This window comes from Pistacia vera, unplaced genomic scaffold, assembly GCF_008641045.1.
Source record: "Pistacia vera cultivar Batoury unplaced genomic scaffold, PisVer_v2 Contig558, whole genome shotgun sequence".
In the NCBI taxonomy this organism is placed as follows: Eukaryota; Viridiplantae; Streptophyta; class Magnoliopsida; order Sapindales; family Anacardiaceae; genus Pistacia; species Pistacia vera.
The window spans coordinates 213,628-223,019 of record NW_022196399.1 but is presented as its reverse complement, the minus strand read 5'-3'; the positions used below and the strand labels follow the sequence as shown (position 1 = coordinate 223,019).

The 9,392-nt window shown below is 38.2% G+C and overlaps 1 non-coding gene across 1 annotated transcript; it reads right to left on the bottom strand.

Annotated features, from left to right (window-relative positions):
- Positions 1-737: 737 nt before the first annotated feature.
- LOC116108232 lies at positions 738-844 on the bottom strand. The gene has a single exon (XR_004124610.1). It is a non-coding gene; the product is annotated as a small nucleolar RNA R71 (small nucleolar RNA).
- Positions 845-9,392: the final 8,548 nt, after the last annotated feature.

Sequence of the window (9,392 nt, the reverse complement as noted above, 5' to 3'; positions counted from 1 at the left end):
ACTACTTGCACGATTTCGTATACTTACGAATAGCCTGTCAAGTTTTTGGCGCCGTTGCCGGGGAACTATTTTATTTTACCAATATCAATACGAAATATTTAGTTGCTAATTTGATTTGTTTTATTTTTGTTTACTAATTAATTTTTATTTTTGTTTGTTTTGTATGTTGTTTTCAGCTAGAATCTGGAGAGTTTACGTTCAAGAGATGGTGGTGATCTTAATCCACTAGATTTTGAGATCGAGAGAACTGCTAAACAGTTGAAGAAAGAAAAGAGGCAAGCTGACTCTGAAAAATCAATGGCTAATACAGGAATTGTGAATCCCAATATGGGAAATCAAGAGAATGAGAATGAGGATACTTTAGAAGGAAATGCAATGGGTGGAGCAGCAGTGGTTCAAAGAGCATTGAAGGACTACTCTAGTCCTACTATTAATGGGTGCTATCTGTTCAAGTGAATAATTTTGAGATTAAGCCAACAATTATTCAAATGATTCAACAGTCAGTCCAATTCGCTAGGTTACCTAATGATGACCCCAGCCTACATATCGCAAATTTTCTGGAGTTATGCAACACATTCAAGCATAATGGAGTATCCAATGATGCAATTAGGCTAAGGCTTTTCCCATTCTCTCTTCGGGATAAAGCTAAGTCTTGGTTGATTTCTCTGCCATCTGGGAGCATCACGACATGGAACAAGTTAGCTCAAGCGTTCCTTACTAAATATTTTCCACCTGCCAAGCTGAGGAGTGACATCACCAACTTTTACCAACAAGATTCAGAGTCATTGTATGAAGCATGGGAAAGGTATAAGGATCTCTTACGGAGGTACCATCACCATGGTTTACTAATCTGGTCGCAAGTGCAAACGTTCTACCAAGGGTTGATACCAACGATTCAAGCTATGATTGATGCTGCAAGTGGGGGAGCCTTGAACAGTAAAATACTAGAGGAAGCATACAATCTGATTGAGGTCATGGCGAACAAAAACTATATGAGGACTTCAGAGAGAAATTCAACAAGGAGATCAGCGGGAATGCACGAAGTTGACAGTTACACTACATTGGCTGCTCAACTTTCGAACATCCAGAAGCAATTAGGTAATGTGTTAAAAATAAATGCAATTGAATCTTCTTCTCTAACATGTGATCTTTGTGCAGGAAATCATTCATCGAAGGATTGTCAAGAAGGGAACCTGATTGCTCAGCCAACAAGCCAATTACATCAATAATTTCCAAAGGGGGCAAGGGAATCCATATTCCAACACCTGAACTTTTCATGGAACAACAACAATGAGCAAAAACAATCTCCTTTTTTTCAACCTCAAGAGCCAAAATCTAATTTAGAGAATGTGCTGACCAAGTTCATTGAAGAGACAAACAAGAGGTTTGAGAAGACTGACGTCCTGGTTCAAAATCAATCAGCCTCTATTAGGAACCTTGGGACTCAAATTGGGCAAATTCACAACATATTAGTGGGAAGAGTTCAAGGAGTTTTGCCAAGTGATACAGAGAAAAATCCCAAGGAACAAGCACATGCAATCACCTTGAGGAGTGGACAAATTTTGGAAAATTCAGAAGGTGAAAAATAGAGGCAAGAACAAGACTTGAAGGATGAGTAGAAGAACGATAGCCACAGTGATGACTTTCCTCGCTGCAGCGATTGTGAGAATGTGGAGAGGCTCATCTAAAACAAGGACAATCACCGCGGTGATAACACTGGTGGCCGCGACGAGCGTGATCCTGCTTACAATTTGTCAAAACTTTCAACTAATCACCGCGACGACGAATCTGGTGGCTGCGACGAGTGTGTATCTGAAAAGAAAAATTCTTCGAGCCAAACAACCCTTCCATATCCACAACGGTTGAAGAATCAGAAACTTGATAAGCAATTCAGTAAGTTTATTGACTTGTTTTGAAGTTTACATATTAATATCCCTTTGTTTGATATGCTAGAACAGATGCTGAAATATGCAAAGTTTTTGAAGGAGATCCTTTCGCACAAGAGAAAATTCAAGGAACACGAGAAAGTTATGCTAACGGAGGAATGTAGCGCACTTATTCAAAAGAAACTACCACCTAAGCTATGAGATCCAGGGAGTTTTACTATCCCTTGTATTATTGGTAGTTGTTATTTTGATAAAGTGTTATGTGATTTAGGGGCAAGTATAAATTTAATGCCGTTTTCCATTTACAGGAAGCTTAGATTAGGAGAAGTAAAGCCAACCACCATGTTGCTCCAATTAGCTGATCGATCGATAACATATCCTAGGGGGTGGTAGAAGATGTCTTGATTAAGGTAGACAAACTGATTTTCCCGGTAGATTTCATAGTGTTAGAAATGGAGGAAGATAGGGAAATACCTTTAATTTTAGGACGACCTTTTCTAGCCACGGGTAGAACATTGATAGATGTCCACCAAGGGAAATTAATCTTAAGGGTAGAAGATGAGCAAGTAGAATTTGATGTGTTTAAATCTATGAAGCGTCCATCTGAATTAGACTCATGTTTAAAGATTGATGTTCTCGACACCATAATGGAGCAGAATTTTGAAGAGAGCTACCCCATTTTTCCTTTAGAGAATTGTTTGATGAATTCTAGAGATCAGGAGGATGAAGTTGATAGTGAAGAGATGTGGGAGTGTTTAAGATATTTAAATGCTTTACCACCCTTGATTCGTCCTGAAGCAAATTCGATAAGAGAAATTGGAGCCGTGGTGTCTCAGTCAACTTCACCAATCATAAAGGCCCCTACACTTGAGCTCAAGCAACTACCATCTCATTTAAGGTATGCATTTTTAGAAGAGGGTAAATTTTTTTCCAGTCATTATTAATGCTTCTTTGAGTGTTGTAGAGGAAGAAAAGTTGATGCGCATATTGAGAAAATACAAGAAGGCCATTGGATGACAATTACAGATATAAAAGGTATCAATCCTTTAATTTTCATGCACAAGATCCTAATGGAGGAAAGTTATAAGCCTACCATCTAACCACAAAGAAGATTGAATCCATCAATGCAAGAAGTGGTCAAGAAGGAGGTGTTGAAGCTCTTAGATGCCAGAATTATATATCCAATTTCGGATAGTGCATGGGTAAGTCTAGTCCAAGTAGTGCCAAAGAAGGGAGGAATGACAACGGTTTGTAATGATAACAACGAGCTGATTCCAACACGAACAGTCACGGGACGGAGAGTATGTATCGACTATCACAAACTCTGCGACTTGTAAGGACCATTTTCCATTTCCATTCATCGATCAAATGTTGGATAGATTAGCTGGCCATGAGTTTTATTGTTTCCTAGACGGATACTCAGGTTACAATCAAATTGCTATAGCGCCAGAAGATCAAGAGAAAACGACTTTCACGTGCCCATACGGAACATTTGCCTATCGAAGAATGCCTTTTGGCTTGTGCAACACTCCTGCAACTTTTCAACGTTGCATGATCTCAATATTCTCTGATATGGTTAAGAAGTCCATTGAAGTTTTCATGGACGATTTTTCTGTTTTTGGAGATTCTTTTGATGATTATTTAACTAAATTATCTAATGTTTTTACAGAGATGTGTTGACACTAACTTGGTGCTAAATTGGGAAAAATGTCATTTCATGGTACGAGATGGGATTGTGTTAGGTCATCGGATATCCACAAATGGAATTGAGGTGGATCGAGCAAAGATTGAAGTTATTGAGAAACTACCACCTCCAAATTCAGTGAAGGCTGTCAGAAGTTTCCTTGGGCATGCGGGTTTGTATAGGAGATTCATACAGGACTTCTCTAAAATCTCTAAACCTCTCTATGATTTATTAGCTAAGGATGTTCCTTTTAATTTTAGTCAAGAGTGTTTAGATGCATTTAAGTGTTTAAAAGCAAAATTAATTTCTGCTCCTATTATTGTTGCGCCCGATTGGGAACTACCTTTTGATCTCATGTGTGATGCAAGTGACTACGCTTTAGGGGCTATTTTAGGACAGAGAAAAGGTAAGGTTTTGCATGTGATTTATTATGCTAGCAAGACTTTAACAGGACCACAGTTAAATTATGCTACTACTGAAAAAGAATTTTAGTAGTAGTATTCTCTATTGATAAATTTCGTTCTTATTTGCTAGGTACCAAGGTTATTGTGTACATGACCATGCTGCATTGAAGTACCCCCTAGCAAAACGGGATTCCAAGCCAAGATTATTGCGATGGGTATTGCTTTTACAGGAATTTGACTTGGAGATTAAGGACAAGAAAGGAATGGAAAATCAAGTGGCTAACCATTTATCCCGATTAAAGTCCAATGAAGAAGTTTGGGGGGAAGAAAAGCCAATCAACGAATACTTCTCAGATGAGCAATTGTTTGCTATTCAAGAAGGTCGTGGTTTGCAGATATTTCTAACTATTTGGCGCAAAAAGGATTGCCTCCTGGAATAAACTCCCAAAGACGAAAGAATTTTTTATGTAGATTTAAAATACTACTTTTGGGAGGATCCATTTTTGTACAAGCATTGCGCCGATCAAATGATAAGAAGATGTGTGCTAGAAAAAGAGATGACGAATATTCTTCGTCATTGTCATTCAATGGAAGTTGGTGGTCATTTTGGTTCGACAAAGACCGCCGCCAAAGTTCTTCAATCAGGATTTTTCAGGCCAACTCTTTTTAAAGATGATTTTCATTTTGTTATGAGTTGTGATGAGTGTCAACGGGTTGGGAACATATCAAGGAGAAATGTCGTGCCTTTAAATAATATCCTAGAAGTAGAATTATTTGATGTGTGGGGCATAGATTTTATGGGACCTTTTCCGTCCTCGTTTTCTAACAGTTTTATTTTGGTTGCTGTAGATTATGTTTCGAAGTGGGTGGAAGATGCTACGTTGCCAACAAACGATGCTCGCGTAGTTATCAAGTTCGTGAAGAAGAATATCTTTACAAGGTTTGGCACGCCAAGAGCCTTTATCAGTGATGGTGGTTCTCATTTTTGCAATCGCCAATTCGTAACATTGTTAAGCAAGTATGGGGTTACACATCAAGTGGCTACCCCATATCACCCTCAAACCAATAGCCAAGTAGAAGTATCCAACAGGGAGCTGAAACGAATGTTAGAAATGACAGTAAGCATCTCTCAAAAGGATTAGGCAATCAAGCTTGATGATGCATTATAGGCGTATAAGATGGCATTCAAAACACCAATAGGAATGTCTGTTAGAGTAGATGCCCTAGAGCCAATCAATTATTGTAGAATTGACTCTTTGTAATAATGTTCATTAATCAATAAAAGGCATTTTATTCTATATCGCATAAATCATTATTATTGCAATATGTTTTGATATATGTCCTTAGAATGGTAGAACCGTGACGAGGGTATCAAGTGTTTCAAATCTTGATAGTGAGAACCTATGAGCACATATGGTGGCCATTCTAGAAACATCCGTAGCCCCAGTATTATTCTGAAGTAAGGACACAGATAATACGGTAAGGCTATCATAGTGTTGAACGACCCTGTCGAGAGGCAGTGACTGATCTCACTTGTCAAGGTTGTTTGGTGACAACTTGGTGTAACACATGGATGCTTGCTGTAGGCGGATATACTGCAACAAGGTCATTGGACTGACCCACCAGAGGATTTCATATGGATGGTAACCCCAGTGTCTATGGAACAAATCCTCTAATGAATGGTGGTACATGTGATCCTTAGACTTGAGATCACCGAAGCGCCTTGTGCACCGATTGGTGCAGTTTGACACTAGCCTAACACAGTTCTATTCAGAGCTGTCAATACGGTAGTGATTGGCTGCATCAAGGAGTGTATCAAGACTATAGTGGATTGACAGAGGATTCATCACTCCCGGGTACAGGAGAAGTTATCTCACGACGCAATTCAGTATATGGCAATGACACTAAAACTGTGGCCACAGTGGGATTGAGTTGTTGCTCTATCCGATTTATAATATAGGTAATTGGTCCAGAAACTGAACACATAATATCAAGAGTAACTAGAGGTTGACACTATTTCTATGCCTTCGTCTTGTCGAGATACAGTATGATGAAAGGATCGAATTGTATGGTAACCATATCGTTGACAGGTAGCTACTTTGCTGAATCCGAATCTATCGAGTGGCCATGATGCTTTGCTAGGGACCAATCTTGGTCTTGTATTAGTGAGACGATTAATTGGTGTTAATCACGATACTATACACTGCCGGTATGATGAGGAGCCTATGGGTCACACATATAGAAGATAATTTAAGAGCCAAGAAGAAAGAAGGGTGTTTTCGTCTTTTTGGGCGAAAGAGTATTTTGGTAATTTCACAGTGCAATTAAATTTGCTGGGGTTGTAGCCTTTATTTAATTTGTTAGAAAAAATTAAATAAGTGAAATTACGGTTAAATGTGTGTTCGCACATATTTAATTAAATCATCATTATTGTTAAATGTTAATTAAATATTAATTGATTTTAATTGAGATAATGATGAATTAAATTAAAATATCTAAATGGGAGTGTTTGGCAAATTAGGGGGTGTTTGGGTTGGAGCCCAAGCCCATTCCATATGGGAATAGGGCAACTAAGTTTGCCTATAAAAGAAAAAGTGTTTGTGTGATTTAAGAATGATTTTATTTTTTTCCTTTTGATTAAAGAAAAGAAAAACACACACAACACAAAGCTCTCCCACGCCAGCTTTGGTTTAGCCAAAAAAAATCTCTTGATCATTTTTCTTCTTGATTTCTTAAGGCCAAGGAGGATCTAACAAATCCCTCATTGGTTCCTTGTGATTGTCTTCGTGTGGACTTCTAGGTTCGATCCTACACTTGGATCGGTAGCAAACACGTTCAGAGATAATATTGGTGGAGCCTCCAACGTGGGTATGAATCTAAACTTTAGATTTATTCTTTTTGCAGATTCTTGTCGTAATATATAAACTGTAATTTTCTGTGCCTTGATTTTGGGTTCTAAGGAACGATCCATGGTTGTAAAAATTTTGTTTTCCACTGCGCAACCAGGTCGTTTCTTAACAATGTCACCCTATAGGATGGTTTATGGATGTAATAGTCACTTCCTACTCAAATACTCATATAATAAAATAGTATAAAGAATTGGGCCCAAAATTTTCTTTTTCTTAAACATATACATTTTTTACACAAAATTATATCATGTACCAAAGTTATCAAAAACATGGTGGACAGTGTAACCGCTTCCCCTCGCGTGCCGACGTCCATCCGACCATGTCCTCACCTAGATCCTGCAAAACATAGGAAAACAACGGGGTGATCACTAAAACAATGCTCAGTAAGTAAATCCTCTACTCGTCCAACCCCGTAACTCTCTCTCTAATTTCTTTCCTTACAACTTCTCATTCACTTTCTCTTTTGTGTTTCTCTCTGTTTATCTTTCTTAAAACTCTTTTCTATTAACTCTCTTTAGTAAGTCACGGCCCCATCTTATCGGGGGCACGGTCGGGGCTCACTCCCGCTTTCCATGACTTCTACTCATCCTCAGCTGATCGGACTTGATTATGCATGGATTTGGAACCCTTGGCCATGTGAGTGTATAATCTCTCTCTCGGGTACTCTCGGGTATAGCCCTCATCCGCACGCACTCTCACGGGCTACACCACTTTTCTTTCTCATACTCGTGCTGCTCTCTCAATACGGCGTACATGCGGGAATACTCTACCTATTACTCACAGGTTCCCCATCGCACAACCTACTCTATACTCTTTCTCAAGCTAATACTCATCTCTTTCTCAACCTAATACTCATAGTGTAGCTTAACTCTTGGAGTAGTCTATTCATAGAGTTCTCTACTCTTTTCCTACTCTTTCTCTAATGCATAATTAATGCATAAGAATGATTCATGCTCATTAATACACTAAGGAAATGCCAATATGCAATGTTGCAAGAATTAGGGTTCATAATTCATTCTCATACTTCTCTTAGGCATTTCATGATACAACTCATGTGCATATAAAACTCTACTTTAACTATAATCATTCTCCTTTCTTTAATCATCCTAACAATGGGAGAAAACTCCCTCATAATCTCTAGATTCCTATCAAATAAACACACTTCCATAAGTGTTGCTCAAAACTCTCTCCATCTCCTATCAACCCAACTCCACATCATAGAAGTTCAACACTTCTCATATCCAAACATTGATTTGAATTGCGTGGGAGTGTGGGATGATTTTTGTTGGTTGGTGAAGATTGGGAGAGATTGATTTGAATTTCGTGGAAGCCTGTGGTTATTTTCGTGGTCGTTGCTTGATTGAAGAAGAGAAGTTATAGTTTTCTGGGAGTGTAGTGCTTTTCGTTGGGTATTGAGAGTGGTTTAATTGTTTGTTTAGGTTAAGTGAGAAACAGTGATAATGGCACCCAAAAGAAAGCCAGGAAGTGATAAGAGAGAAAAAGGAAAAGGGCAGGCCTCCAGTGATATCCGGTTTGTTAGTCAAGCTGCCTAGGAAAGATATGAAAATTTTACAAAGAAACCGGGAGGATTTATTGAAGAAAGAGGGCCGATGTTTACAGAAGATTTTGGGGGAATAACTGATGTAATTCAAGCTCTAGGTTGGGAGATATTTTGTAAAGAACCCCTTACTCCTACTGTTGCTGATGCGTTGTAACTACAACATGCAATGATAGCAAGTGCACTGGTCGCACAAAGTAATAAAGTGATGAGTGAGTATCGTTCCTACGAGGATTGGTTGTTAAGCACCAAATTCCCTATTAGTTTTCAAGTTGGAGAAACCGAATATTGTTTGGATTTATGGGAGAATATAAGACTAAACTGAAAGCAAAATTTACTAAATGTAAAAACAACTAAATTATGAAAGCAAGGTTTAACACAAGTGTAATATCAATTAAAACAAACGGCTAGGGTTTGACTTCATTCGGACTCTATGGATTAATTCTGTGGATTATGCTACTATTACACTCACATGCACGGATTGTAAATCGAATTCCCTAAGTTGTAAAACATACCTTCTCAGGCTATGAATTCCTAATTTTCCCTATTAATCTTCCGCACCCAACAAATTGAAAACCAACAAATCCAAGTTCATTAAGCTAATGGAATCCTAGATTGGTTTCATTGTCTCTCAAATCTATCTCGAGCATTCAAAATAACAATGGTGATTATCCAAGAAGCTCAACATGACTCACTTCTCANAAAGTCCTACGTAATATACTTGTATAATGAACCTTAATAGTTTATAAATGGCCATATTCCTTACTGAGCGATTAGCGCTCACCCCACGAAATGTTTTAAAATGTTTTGCAGGTACGGATTAAGGCATGAAGTTGGGAGAGGATTCCAAGGGACGCTATGAGCATGAGGGGATGCTTTAATGATGACTATTGAATGATTTGCTAATTTTAGTGTAGTAATTATATTCATATTTCATAATGTAGTAATTAT